The 15,309-nt window shown below is 45.5% G+C and overlaps 1 protein-coding gene across 2 annotated transcripts in view; it reads left to right on the top strand.

Moving 5' to 3' along the window:
* The window catches only part of DLGAP2 (DLG associated protein 2), a 944,800-nt gene that overhangs the window by 47,754 nt on the left and 881,737 nt on the right, over nt 1-15,309 (top strand). The window lies entirely within an intron of this gene.

Here is a 15,309-nt window from a genome sequence, read left to right on the forward strand (position 1 = left end):
GCACAGTCGTGCGAGGAAGTCAAGCAACTCAAGGATGCCCAAAGGCACAGGCACAGGTGTTGCTGGCTATTGGCTGTTGACTATTTTTTTTTTTTTTTTTTGAGACAGAGTTTCACTCTGTCGCCCATTCTGGAGTGCAGTGGTGCCATCTTGGCTCGGTCTGGGCTCACTGCAAGCTCTGCCTCCCAGGTTCAAGCGATTCTCCTGCCTCAGCGAGTAGCTGGGATTAGAGGCACCTGCCACCCTGCCCGGCTAATTTTTGTATTTTTAGTAGAGATGGGTTTTCACTATGTTGGCCAGGCTGGTCTCGAACTCCTGACCTCGTGATCCACCTGCCTCGGCCTCCCAAAGCGCTGGGATTACAGGTACGAGCCACCGCGCCAGGCCGGCTGTTTAATTGTTTAAGGTACAAGGAGTTTGTGCATCAATCTTTAGGGTTGAGACATTATATTTCTACAGAGGTAGTGAGAATATTTGAGACACAGGCTGCTATCTGCAGCTGCAGCAGAACTTTGGGGTGAGCACTCTTGATAAGTGGTTTAGAATTAGCAACTGATAGCAAGGTTTTTTTTTTTTTTTTAGATCAAATTCAGTAAACTTGACCCTCGGGGAGAAGTTTCTTGCAGTAGAAGGCACAATAATCTCTTGAGATGGACATTTAAGCTGTTTTTTTACAATGTAAGAAATAACCAAAGACATTAACTCAGAAAAGCATCACTTCTCTGATGTATAATTTAGAGGGACGTGATGGGGTGAAGGAAGATGTGCGTTCTCTTTCAGCTCTCCAGTGTTTTTCCCACTTCCCGCGGGCTTTGGGAATGTAACCAGAGGACAGGAAGATACAGGTCCCCTCACTCATTGTCCAGTTGGGTTTGAAATAAAAAGCAAGCTGGAGCCCGTTCACTGCAGCGTCTGAGGGAGGCCAGGGAGGCGCTGCCACGTGCTGGTCAGACAGGCATGTGGTAGCTGAGCCCTGCTTTTTCTTAGCATCTCCTCCTTATTCCTGAACCACTTCTAAGAGTAGCGTTGTGGTTATTTACTATACAGTCACTCAGACAAATTACTCAAATAACTGTTATTTCAGTTAAGCTTTTCCCTGTGGGCTTGTAAGGACTTCGGCATGAACCGGGAGGGAAGGCGTTGATTTTCTTTTTTTTTTTTTTTTTTTTTTTTTCTGACACGAAGTCTTGCTCTGTCGCCCAGGCTGGAGTGCAGTGGCGTGATCTTGGCTCATTGCAACCTCCACCTCCCGGGTTCAAGTGATTCTCCTGCCTCAGCCTCCCGAGTACCTGGGACTACAGGTGCCTGTCACAATGCCTGGCTAATTTTTTGTATTTTTAGTAGAGATGGGGTTTCACCATGTTAGCCGGGATGGTCTTGATCTCCTGACCTCATGATCTGCCGGCCTCGGCCTCCCAAAGTGCTGGGATTACAGATGGCGTTGATAATCTTGGTCTTCACTCTGATTGAGCCCACACCTCCTGGTGCACTCCAGCATCACAAAACACTTAAAAATGGTGCATTTCCATCTGAAAACCTAACATTTGAAATTGGTATGCTTTAAAAATATGAAATTCATTGGCTACTTATATCATTTCGTGTGTCTGGGGTTGGGAGAACGCAGTCTGTGTGGGGCTGAGGACACTGGCCTCACAGGAGGCTGGCTCTGGTCTGAACCTTGGGCACCCCCAGCCTGTGTGACAGGGCATATCCTTATCCCTCATGGCTGCAGCTTCCCAGAGGAGGGTGACACCAAGGGATTGTTTCGAGTATTAGGTGAGACAGTGCGTGCATGGTCAGGTGTGGTCCCGGCACAAGCAGGTGGTCTGTCAGACTAGCAACAGTGAGTGTGAGCAGCTCGAATCTCCAGAGAAAGAAAATCAGCTCAGAAACCTTTTGAGGTTAATAAATAATGATAAACAGACGCATTTCATCCTGAGGGGCAATTTGAAAGTTAAGAGACTAAGACGTGAAGGCACATGGAGTGCTTGCAGTGTTGGGTCTCAGTAGGGAAGAAGTATTTTTCTCTTGAGTTTCCACTTGGATATCCAGCAGAAAAATGCTAACAAGAACTTGTTTAAAGGTGATTGTCAGTGTGGTCAGTTGTGAAGTGGGACGCCCCATAACAAGCGAAACGGTGGCTGACAGGAAGCATAGCTGCTAACCCCGAATACAGGAAAAAGGGACAAACTATTTAGAAAAATGAAACAATACAGAATCCCCGTATAATTTTCCCTTTTAGTATTGCTTCTTTTTAAAAAATCATGAGAAATCTTTCAGAAAGTTTGGGAAGGAATAGAGAAGTAAACTGGGCTAATTTATTGATTCAAAATTTTGATGAGTTACAGACATCTGTGGGGACATGTTGGGATTTGAGTGGCTGAGGTGAAGCTTATGTGTCTGCACACCCTAGATGGTGACTTGGGTTAGGGGCAACAGAGACACTCATTTCCACCCCTCTTCCTCCTAGGGACATGAGCCTCTTGCATTCCCTGGGATTCTTCCCATTAAAAATGACAACTCAATGGGAACAGAAGTCACGTTGTATGCGTCCACAGGCCCCCAGAGCAGCCTCCATGGACATGTTACAGAAAACACGAAAGACGGAGTCAGAAGCCATGAAAATGGACCACGGCTGAGCTGACTGGCTTCAGCAGCTGCGGGGGTCATGCCGACCCCAGAGTCACTTGTGCAGCTCTACACGGGAGGGTTTTCTTCCTATTCAGAATCATGAAACATTGAGGGAGAGACAGCTTTAACTATGAATAATACGAAGATCTTTCATGCATGCATTGTTTTCCTACCATACCTTCAAGACCTTTTCTAGATGATCTTATCACAGGTTTTATACGTTTTTGTAAAGAAGAAACATACATTATCCCTATTTATTCAGATTCATTTGCACAGCACAGTGTTGCTACAATTTGCCTGGAGTTGTGGAGTTAGTGAGGGGCTGCGGAATGCTCATCTGTTGAGGGGTGAGGGAGAGTGCGTGCGTGGTGTGCGTGGCTCAGAGGGAGGATGGAGGTGTGAGGGAGGCCTTGCTCCTCCTCCATGTCCTCTGCCTCCTACCCTGGGGAGCACGGTGCCCTTCTGGGTTATTTAATCACAGGTCCATGCTATGCCAATTTGTCTGTGACTTAAGACCTTCTGACTGATGACCAAAGGCTTTTTTTCTTATAGAAATTGAATTTTGAGACTGAAGATACATGTTGTTCACTGCAGAAAGCCATATGTTCCTCAGCTTTACAGGGCTGCCAACCCCCCGCCTCCTCTCAGCTGATTTCTGTAATTCACTTGGCGTCTCCTTGGCAGTTTCTGTGGGCTCCGAAGAATTTCTAAGCATGCACCTCTGTCCTGTTTGGCCGAGGAAGATTCAGTGGCGTCTCTCCTTTGTGCTTACCTCCTGCTTCTGGCTGTGGGATGTGATTGCTGGGCCGGCTGTGGAACAGGTTCAGGGGGTTATGCTTGCATTGTGAGCCCCTGAGCTGTAAAATCCTGGGTCAGGCATCACACAGTTATATAGTGACCTGTATTTCTCTTGTCCTTGGTAAGACATGAATGACATTTAACTCATAAACCTAATTTTGGTTTAGAAATTATGCCTCTTTTTTTTTTTTAATAGTAGAAGGACTCTTAGGGATGGAAAAAATTTTTCAGTTTTCTGTAGAGCAGGTTGATGTGGTCTTTTTAGTGTAAACAGGGGTCTTTAAAATATTACTGCTAGATGTTTTTATGATGATTTTGGAAGTGTGAGTATCCTATTCTCCAGACGGGTGCCTTCCAACTCCATTTCTCCATTTTGCGAAGTTGTGACAGGTCCCTTGGTCCTCCTGTGCTGGGGTCAGAATTGAGCAGTGATTGCAAAATTACCTAATTTATGTCAGTGATTGCTAACATTTCCATAAACTCTAAACACTTAATCATGCATATTGCTACTTTTCTGGCCACATCTACTTGCAATTATCCTTAAGAATTTTGTGCAAATGCTCAAAACTAAGAGATATGAGTTTTAATGCAAATGTGCTGTGCAGATGCATTTTGTAAAAGGATCGAGGGACCTCTGTGAATGCTTAGATTTAAATACGTTTCATAGAGTTATTAGGTAGATCTCCCTTATTAAGTAGAGAAAAACACTTTCAGAAACACATTTTGATTTTGCTAAAAGGGTTTTATCCTCTTTATCCAAAATCCTGGGCCTGCACTAGCCGGGTCTAAGGCAGGCCTGCTAGCTCTGTCACTAAGTACTTGCCACTTAATTGTTTCATACCCAAAATTTGTGGATTGCCAGGGCAACTTTCAATTCCAAATTAAAAGGCTATCTGTACTAGTCCAACCCAGGTGGTTTAGTTAAGAGTAATGGTCACGAGAGTGGCAACCCCTACCTTGCTACCCAGAGATGCATTGAACACAACATGGCCTCTGTGGCTCTGCCCCAGTGTTAGGTGAAAATATTTATCCTCAGAAGCTCCTTTATTTTAAAATGACTTTGTTTAAAAAGTTGTGGAAGTAATTTACACTAACCATCAAAATCGAAGCGGCACATAAAGAATGAACAGTAGAATGAGGCGTGTGGAGCGTGTCCTTCTAAACTGATTGTGTCTGTTGGGGACAGAATTCTAGGCCCATCTGCAATTTTATTTCATTTTATTTTTTTAGAGACAGGTTCTCTCTCTGTCTCCAGGCTGGAGTGCAGTGGCACCATCATAGCTCACTATAGCCTCCAACTCCTGGACTCAAGCGATCCTCCTGCGTCAGCCTCTTGAGTAGCTGGGACTAAGGCATGCACCACTATGCCTGGCTAATTTTCTATTTTTTGTAGTGACAAGGTCTTGCTCTGTTGCCCAGGCTGGTCTTGACCTCCTGGGCTGAAGCGATCCTCCTGCCTCAGCCTCCCAAGGTGCAGGGATTACAGGCATCAGCCACTGTGCCCAGCCTCATCTGTAATTTTAAATTTTCTAGTAGCCAAATTGAAAAAGTAAAAACAGGTAAAATCGTGTTTAATAATATATTATTTAAACCATCATGTTTAAAATGTCATCTCATAATCATTATATTAATATTAATAATTTTTTTTGAGATGGAGTCTTGCTCTGTTGCCCAGGCTGGAGTGCAGTGGCATGATCTCTGCTCACTGCTCATGATCTCTGCAAGCTCCACCTCCCAGGTTCAAGTGATTCTCCAGCTGCAACCTCCTGAGTAGCCAGGACTACAGGCACACACCACCGCGTCTGGCTAATTTTTGTATTTTTAGTAGAGACGGAGTTTCACCATGTTGGCCAGGCTTGTCTCAAACTCCTCGTCTCAGGTGATCTGCCTACCTCGGCCTCCCAAAGTGCTGGGACTACAGGCGTGAACCACTGCACCCTGACTTAATAAAGTATTTTACTCTCTTTTTTTCATTACTAAGTCTTCAAACTCTGAAGAGCATTTGAGACACTTGCAGCCCATCTCGACTGGAAAGGCCATGTTACAGGTGTTCGAGAGGGATGTGGGGTCATGGCGCCCTGGCTCCAGCACAGTGCCACACATGGCTTCTTGTGGCATGCATGGAATTATGTGCTCTGCAAATCACTCCTTTCACTGAACGGTGTACATCGGAGGGTTTTGTGTGTATGTGTAGGCAGAGCTTCTTAATTCCTCTGGATGGCTGTGTTAGAGCTAGAGTACATGGATGCACCCCAGATGCATTGAGCCATCAGCACACACACTCCATGAAGGACCTTCCGGATTCTTCTCTGTAACAGTAGGATGGCATGGACACGCTTGTTTATGCTGGGTGGGGGAGTGCCCAGGCCGTTGCTGACAGATCTGTTGAGCTGCTCGGCTGCCATAACCAAGCCCTGGAGCCTGGGAGGCCTGAACAGCAGAAACTCATCTTCTCACAGCTCTGGAGGCTGTGAATCCCCAGTCAATGCGTCAGCAGGGCTGGTTTCTGCAAAGGCCTCTTTCTTTGGTGGGCAGACAGCTGCTTTCTCAGGGCGTTTTCACATGGTCTCTGGTGTCTTTACAAGGGCACTAATCCTATTGGATCAGGGCCCCATCCTCATAACCTCATTTTACCTGAATCACTTCTTTATTCCAAATACACCTACATTGGAGGCTCAACACAGTTCAGTCCAGAGCATTCTTTTCTCTTATTTTCTTTTCCTTTCTTTCTTTCTTTTTTTTTTTTTTTTTTCAGACAGGGTCTTGCTCTGTTGCCCAGGCTGGAGTGCAGTGGTGCCATCATAGTTCACTGCAGCCTCTGCCTCCTGGGCTCAAGTGATCTTCCCACCTCAGTCTCCCAAAGTGTGGGATTACAGGCATGAGCCACCATGCCTAGCCTAATAGCATTATTTTCTGAGAAGGTGGTAGTGACTTAATGTTTTCTGGTTTCTAGAACTTTCTTCTACCATTGTTAGCCATCCAAACCTTTGCCTTCTGTCAAGCAGACACTAACAGGGAATATCTGTAGCAGGGCCACATTTCTCTATGTCGTTTGCAGAGTTCATTGCATAGTCTTCCAGTCTTGCCTGCTTTCCTTTTTTATATTTTATTTTTAAAATTTAATTATAAATTTATATTTTATTTTAAATTGACAAATAATCACTGTATATTTATGGAGTACAGTGTGATGTTTTGATTTATGTATACACTGGGGAAAGAGTCAAGCAAGCTAACTGACATACCTGTCACCTCACCAACTTACCATTTTTTCTTTTTAGTGAGAACTTTAAAATTCTATTCTAGAGATTTTGAAATGTTTGACTTATTGTTAGCTATGTTCACCATGCAATGCAGTGATCACTAAGCCTTAGTCTAAACTTTGTACCCTTTGACCTACATCTACCCTTTCCTCATCCCTGCCAACCCTACCTGCCAGCCTGGCCCTCACTGTTCTCTGTTTCCATGGGGTTCACTTTTTCAGATTCCACATATCCGTGAGATCATGAGGCATATGTCTTTCTGTGCCTCGCTTTTTTCACTCAGCATGATGTCTTCCAGGCTCATTCACATTGTCATTAATAACAGGATTTCTTTTTCTTTTAGGGCCAACTGGCATTCCACTGTGCACACACCACGTTTTCCTTATTCATCCATTGACGGACACGTAGGTTGATTCTGTATCTTGTCCATTGTGAGTAGTGACCGTGCAGTGGCCATGGTGGTACAGACATCTCAACGTAGTGATCTCATACCCAGAAGTGGGATTGCTGGGTCTTGTGGTAGCTCTCCTTTGTCTTTTCAGGGAGGCTCTGCACAGTTTTCTACGCATTTCACTAATTTATCTTCCTGTCAGTGGTGAATGTGAGTCCCCTTCCCCCATATCCTCAGCCACACTTACCGTTGCTCCTTTTGAAAATATCCGCTCTAGTCACATGCTGCTTAGCTCAGTCTCCAGAGCAGGAGGCTCTTGTGGCAATTTGGAAACTCACAGCACATTGTCATTAACCAGAGTCGCCGTGCCTGGCAGATGTCCAAACCTGTTCCTGCCACCTCACCGAAACCCGGTGCCCTGTGGCCAGGTTTGGTCCTTCCCCCTTCCCCACACCCCCTTTTTATTCCTTTTCTAAGGATCCAAAGGAATTCCCCTGTACCAGAATAGCAATTATTGAGGGCATCAAAAAAGTATACCAAGATATATTTGCTTGTGCTAGGATTTTGTGCAAGGGAACTAGCATCTGGAAATGAATTACATTTCTCTCCATGAGGTTGTATAGTACCTTATGATTTTCAAAGCATTTTGTAGCTTTGTTTCAGCCCAGGCATGAAAATATGTATAGATAACCCCTTTTTTTGTTTTTTATTATTGAGTGATCTTTATTCCCTTAAGAGTGAGTCGTGTATCTGTTAAGAATTTCTAGTCTTTTTTTGTATTAAAACTTCATATTTATTGTTAGTAAGGACTATACTGCTCGGTATGGTATACCCGATAGTGCCAAATTTATAAGCATCATCAGATGTTAAAACTTCGTGTTGAAAATTTTTGCTTATGTTTTCTCTATTATTTAAATGACGTTAACTTTTTTTCTTACTGTTTCTTGAACTTCTTAATAATGAGGTTTGATTCCTAAAGCTACTCATGGAAGGGTTAGGAACATCACAGAAAATAATTGATAAGACCTCAGGGATTTTTTTTTTGCTATTTTAATTGCTTAAAATGCAAACCTGAATGCAAATATGAAAGCATTTTGAGACTTGCTACAACTGTGATTAACTGCTGTAATTAACTTTTAGTGTGACAGCTCTCTCAAAAGTGAGGTGTTGCCCAAGTACCGCATTAAACCTATGAATGACTGCAGATTACAGGGGTGGTGGGGAGCGCTGAACCCATTAACACAAGAGGACAAAGAAGTTCATTGTGACACGGTGTTTTGGCTGAACATTTAAATGACTTGTTAAGGAATGAACTCACTTCTTAGAGTCACACAAAGCACATGAAAAATTTGCCCAAGGGCCCATGTCATTGTTGCTATGGGAACTACAACTTCATTTCCTGACATAGGTTTGTTAGAATTTTTTTGCGACAACAATTATATAACCTAATGTTTGTGCTATAATTTTTTGTTTTTTTAGTGAAAAAGGAGAAGTTGAGTGCATTTAGGAGATAGGATAATACCACTGCTATTCAAAATTGGGAGCTGGGGGGATGGAGAGAGGCTGATTAATGGGTAGAAATGTACAGTTAAAAGGAGAGAGAAAACCTGGTGTTCAATCGACCAGCAGGATGACTACCATTAATGTTAATTGATTGTACATTTCAAAATACCTAGAAGAGAAAAATTTGAATGTTTCTAGCATAAAGAAAAGATGAATAAGGTGACAGATATCCCAGTTATCTGATTTTATTATATGAATGTATCAAATTATTGCATGCAACCCCCCGAAATATGCACATTTATTATGTTTCAATAAAAAAGTATGAAAGTTAGATCTTTAAAAAAAATAAAAAAAAAAAAACAGAAGAGAGGGGAATGGCCTACTCATTAGAATTCCATAGATAACCTCTAATAACTGGTGGTATCTAGATAGAATTCTAGCTTGATTTTTAAAAAAAAATCATGTAAAACTTAAGACTGTCTCTGGAATTGATGACATACTACATTAATACATACTCTCTCACTAGGCCATCAATTATGAATACCTAAATATTATAATGTTAGATACTCCATACCATTTCATGTGGATCGGTATTTTAAGTTTAGCCATCCTCAATTATTTGTCAATCTCTACATGTCAATATTTGATTAAATATGTTAATTATTGACAAAATAGTAAGAATTGAAAAGCAAATGCGGGTTAAATTATTGCTATGGCAGATTCAAATCAATGTGAAGAGACCTGAAGGCAGAGTTTATGTGTCAAGGCAGTTGAGGGACCCCACCCCTGAGCACTGATTTTATCACCTGTTTTTCTCTACTCATCACTTCTGCACTCTTCCTTTACAACTAGTTAATTCATGAGGATTTGTTGTCTGCCAATCCCATTCTTACCTCAGAATGCCTTGAAAAGCAGAAATACCACTGAGACCTCATCTCCCTGTTGGCCCTCTTCCGCGTCTACTGTGTCCTCAGCTGTCAGGTGACAGATGAAGAACCAACCCCCAAATCACAATGCTCTCTTAGGGCTCAGAAACAGTGCGTGGCTGTGCTGCCTGACCCAGGAAAGCTGGATTAGGATGGACGGCTGTGTCTGCAGCACTTCGTGAGATTAACCAGTGACCGCATGACTGCATGATAACATAAAGCTGATGCAATTGACTAAAGTTACAACAAAGATTCTGCCTTTTCTAGGACATCATCTCACAATGACAGATAATGTGACCAACACAAGGTCTGTAACCTTTCCTACTGTAAAACTTTCTTACCTCAAGAAATATCCCAGATATTAATACATGTGTCTTTTTGTGCTGCTTAGGAGGAATGTAAGAATCAAACACTCTTCATTGCTCAGAAATACTACAGAGAATGGTTTGCCTGCACTCTGTTCCCTTGGAAACTTGTTTAAGGGAGAGAAGGAGGTTAAGGAAATTAAAATGCATGCTAACATTTCTTTCTTCTGTCTTGGTTCTGGTCTTTTGTTTTTACAGGTTTAAAGGAATCTCATGATACTACATACACGGGAAAGTATCACTTGTGACTGTTTTCTAAACTAGGTGCAAAAGACAGAGATAGTTTTCTGGGCATTTGGATGTGAAAAGGATGTTGTTTTGTGACCTCACCTTAGCACAGCAGACTTCACAATAAGGTGCTCACCGTTCAGTGGCACATCAGGTTTCTTATAGGGGCTATGACATGAGATGGTTTTAAGGAAGTTGATTTCTTATCTTAGGGCTCACGGGTGCCTTTCCCTACAGTCTGCTAATCTGAGAAAGTGTCTGAGTGATGCTTCTGTGTCTTTGCCTACTGTGTTCTCAAACTCACCCTTCCCCCTCTTATGAAAGAGAGAAAAGGTGTACCCTCCCACCACATCCAGAATCTTGCAGGGAGTGTTGCCCTTGGGTGTCAGAACAATGGACAGTCTGGGGTATCTGTCTCACTGCTGGTGAAGTTTGTGACTCTAATCAATGGGCGAAACTGATTTTTGGTTTCCCATTTCTTGCTTTCAACATAATTAAAAGAGGATATCATAGCGTTATCGGCTAATTCTTAGGAGTAATTGTTAATGGTAAGTGCTCAGTGATTTCTGAAGGAGTTCCAAGGCTTGAGGGCCATCGCCAGAATAACACACTTATCTTCCATCCAGGTATTAATGCAATCTAAGTTTTGCATCTTACAGCTATTAAAAAAGTCATTGACACTGAACCCAGCTTTCTTTCACTAAAAAGTAATATTTATCCATGAATATATTAATGAATTGGGAAAAATCTCATTAAGAGATGCATTTCCAATTCAGTTTTAATGGTAATATTTAATGTTCATCAACATTTATAATTATATTTTAGGGTCGCCTCTAAAACTAACAATAGTTTACTCAAGAAGACAGTTTTATCATCTAGAATCTTTGTCACAGAAAATTTAAAAATGTATTTTTGCTTTTGTATGCATACACATGAAATGTGTGTTCATGTGGGTATAGACAGAAAAAGAGAGGAAAACGTCTTTTAAGCTTAAATATATGTTACAGTAGGATGTGGTTCTGTAGGAGGAGATGGAATGGAAATAAGAATTTAAGGACAAAAATGAATACTGTAATATTTTAGGCCATTTAATACTAACATATTCATATGTGCTTTGAATGGATGATGGCTGGTATCAAGTTGATGTGGTGGATTGTGGTATTTAGTTAGATTACAGTTGATATGTTTAAAAGGGTGATATAACAGTTTTATCTCAGAATGTCAAATGTACCCTATCAAGATCTTTTCCATGGGGAGGAATTTAAGATGTGGACCTGACCATGTGACCGTGGACCCCATACAGTGTTCCCGAATCCGGCAAAGACCACACGGGCCCATGCCTGTGAAGACCAGTGCCATCTGTACACCTTTTGAAAAAGACCCATGTCATAATTAACATGGGAAAGGTACAATAAGCCGCATTTTTGTAGTGTTCTTTTTCTAGTTTGTAAACTTGACCTCAGGAGGTGTGAGAAGAAAGTTTCTTATTTTACAGCCACTAAAAAAAGGGCCCGTCCTGGCTGGGCGTGGTGGCTCACGCCTGTAATCCCAGCACTTTGGGAAGCCGAGGCAGGCGGATCACAAGGTCAGGAGGTCGAGACCATCCTGGCTAACATGGTGAAACCCCATCTCTACTAAAAATACAAAACAATACAAAACATTAGCCAGGTGTGGTGGCAGGCGCCTGTAGTCCCAGCTACTAGGGAGGCTGAGGCAGGAGAATGGCGTGAACCTGGGAGGCGGAGTTTGCAGTGAGCAGAGATCGTGCCACTGTACTCTGGCCTGGCCTGGGCGACAGAGCGAGACTCCGTCTCAAAAAAAAAAAAAAAAAAGAAAAGGCACGTCCTGACACTTTAGATGCGGCCGGATCCTGCCATGCTTGAGCCAAAGCCCTGGGCGATTCCCGTGTGGCTCAGGCTGAAAGCGGAGCTCTCATGAGGCATGCCGGGCCCCTGCACCTCATGCCCCTCTGAGACCGGCTTCCCTCCTCCCCTCAGGCCCTTCTGAGACCGGCTTCTCTCCTCCCCTCAGCCCCTGTGAGACCGGCTTCCCTCCTCCCCTCAGCCCCTGTGAGACGGGCTTCTCTCCTCCCCTCAGCCCCTGTGAGACCGGCTTCCCTCCTCCCCTCAGGCCCCTCTGAGACCGGCTTCCCTCCTCCCCTCAGCCCCTGTGAGACCGGCTTCCCTCCTCCCCTCAGCCCCTCTGAGACCGGCTTCCCTCCTCCCCTCGGCCCCTGTGAGACCGGCTTCCCTCCTCCCCTCAGCCCCTCTGAGACCGGCTTCCCTCCTCCCCTCGGCCCCTGTGAGACCGGCTTCCCTCCTCCCCTCAGCCCCTGTGAGACCGGCTTCCCTCCTCCCCTCAGCCCCTGTGAGACCGGCTTCCCTCCTCCCTCACCCGCTGTACAGGCTCCTGCTGGGCCCCTCCCTGGTGCTGCAGAGACGGAATGAATGAATGAGGGAACGGGCGCACCAGGCGATGTCACGTACTCCGTGGAGGTGTGATGTGTCACCGTCCCCGAGGGCTGTGGGCCTTTTCTGCAGAGAGCTTCGTCAGGAATGGCCCAGACCAGAGCTCACTGCCGGCTGCCTCCGTCACCGGGACCAAAGCCCCTTTGCGAAACACACCCATGCCTGAGCTTAGCTCAGCTGGGCCGGCGCAGGGGCAGGAAGAGCAGGTCCTGTCAGGCGTCCTTGCCCCTCTTCAGTCTCGGCTTCTGGCTCATCAGTTTCCTCGGTAGCTCATGGGGTCCAGTGGGGTGTGGGGCGCCTCTGAAAGCCTGCAGAGAGGGTGCAGCTGGTCCATGGAGTTGGGTCCCGGAGGTCACCAGGAGCCATGGTCCAGGCTCCCGCTCCTCGGGGCCGAGTCACTGGCGTGGTGCTTCTCATGCCTGCATCTTCCGGGGACAGCCACCATTTTCGTCGATTCTCAAAAGTGACTGAGAGGGAAGGGCCAGCAGAGGACTCAGAAACGGCAGCAAGTTTTGAAAGCGTTTTCTTCCCACCCCCACATAAGTGTAAAAAGCGTGAAGCAGCCTTGCTGTACACAAAGGCACTGCGCGGCCACAGAGAGGCGAGTGGCCCTGAGCGCACCACGCACAGTTCCCTCAGAGACCCAGGAACCAGCGGCTCCTCAGGAGACACGGGCGCTGCCTTGGTGTTGCCTGCAGAGACCTCCGGGGAGGGGCCTCGCTGCTGGCTGGGAGGGGTGGGGTGGCTGAGAAGGGAGAGTTTCCCTGTTAGCAACTGCCTCCAAGTGATGACTGCACCATTTAAACTTTTACAAATGGTATGAGTTGGAAGCATCATGAACCTTGTCTTCCTTTTTTTTTTTTTTTTAACAGCGTCTCAGTGACACCTGTGACCGTGGCTTCTTGGAGGGGTTACCTGGTGATTTGAAACAGCCTTCAGCTCACCTAAAACCTCTAAGATGAGATGCCTCAGAACACTTCTGTCCTTTGAGCTCTTTCAGGTGAGGGCAGAAGTCAGGTTTGGTCCTGTCAGATTCTAACCAGGAACAAGAGCTTTCTCTTTTGTTTTCTTTTGGCTTTTCTTTCTTCATTTTGTTTTGTTAAAGAAGACACAGAACTTGGAATATTATTCCAGGTAAACTGACGATGCTTTATTCAATTTTCCTTCACTTAGCAAACCTCCCTACCCCTCATTCATTTATCCAACCTGAAGAATCTTCACTCAGCCTCAGCTGGTCCTTCCTTTGAAGACTGCTGTGTGTCTTTCCTGTCTCAATCGCTCGTGTCCAGACATTAGTAACTATGGCAGAGCCAGACGGGTCTTTTCTCTCACATTTGCCTGTCGATGGTGATACTGACGTTCTGTGATGCTGAGGACCCTCCTTCCCATGTTGTAGCAATCATATACCCCTGGTTAGCCATGCTCGTTGCAAGCTGAGGAAGGGTGGCCTCTAAAAAATATCTTCTAACTTCTCTCTGCTTCTCCAAAGAGAGCACCCTTCTCCACACCTGTGCTTATTTTGAAGGAAGGATGGTCCCGTGATGCAGTCATTCCATGGACCACTCAGGATGTGCAGGGGGCACTGGCCCATGCTGCTCTGTCTCCCCTGCAGCCTCACTTGGTGAGGTCAGCAGTGTTGGGTGGAAGCTGGGAGTGCCCGGAGTCAGGTTCCACCAGCCGGTGACCTCCTTCCACTGGGCCTCGTCTTGCTCCGGGCCCCCTTGCCAGATGGCTTTCTCAGCATCCCAGATTACCCTGGGGGCTGTCTCAGCCTACATCGGAATGGTCATGCACAAAAGTTCATCTTCTTGGAGTGTATTTGCACAGTGCCCCTACACTGGTGGTGCTGTTGGGGCTTGAGGCCTGGGTTTGGGCTCACTCAGCACTTGGGGCTGCTGTGAGGTGAGGGATGGGGGGTGACGAGAGGCTGTGCCTCTAATTTTCACCAAATCGATTAAAACCACCTTGCTCACGTATGGTGGCATTCCAGGTCTGGCGTCCCTGTCCACCTCCAAGCCAGGATGCTCTGTGGCTCAGGATTCTAGGCAGTAGGACAGCAGCATGGTGGCACAGGGGTCTGCCCTTGCAGAGGCACAGCGATGGCACTGGATCCCTCCCATGGCAGCTATGCTGGGTCTCCCCCCACCAGGAGATCCTGTCTCATGACAAGGGTGCTGTTTGGTGATGAAGCGTGGTAGAAGATGGGTGAAGGATGAAGCTGGTACGTCGCTCCCAAATCATGAATCTGATCCTGTATTTTCTCACACAGCGTCCTGTTGTTATTCTGTAGCCAAATGGCTGTTTCTAGGGCATCGACATCCATGCCCATGTGGTCTGGTCGAGATAGCAGCATTCAGTTGAGGCCTTGGCATCTATGTTCACATGGTCTGGTTGAGGCCTCGGCATCTGTGTCCACATGCTCTGGTTGAGGCCTTGGCATCCGTGTCCACGTGGTCTAGTTGAGGCCTTGGCATCTGTGTCCACGTGGTCTGGTCAGCAGAAGCATCAGCCTTTGGGGCTTCCCTGCAAGTTTGGCACCATCCCAGGTAGCATCCAGGGAGCTTGTGATTATATTTTACCCTTAGATAAGATAGCAGCCATTTACAAATAACCTACACCTTTGATAAAATAAATATTTTTTCTTAAGGTGAAATATCTCAGCTTGGAAAAAAGTGAAGTTTGATTTTGCGAGAAGAGGCCCAGAGGAGGGAGAAGTCAGTGCTGTTCTGCCCTCCTTCC

The sequence above is a fragment of the Pongo pygmaeus genome, chromosome 7 (genome assembly GCF_028885625.2).
Source record: "Pongo pygmaeus isolate AG05252 chromosome 7, NHGRI_mPonPyg2-v2.0_pri, whole genome shotgun sequence".
In the NCBI taxonomy this organism is placed as follows: domain Eukaryota; kingdom Metazoa; phylum Chordata; class Mammalia; order Primates; family Hominidae; genus Pongo; species Pongo pygmaeus.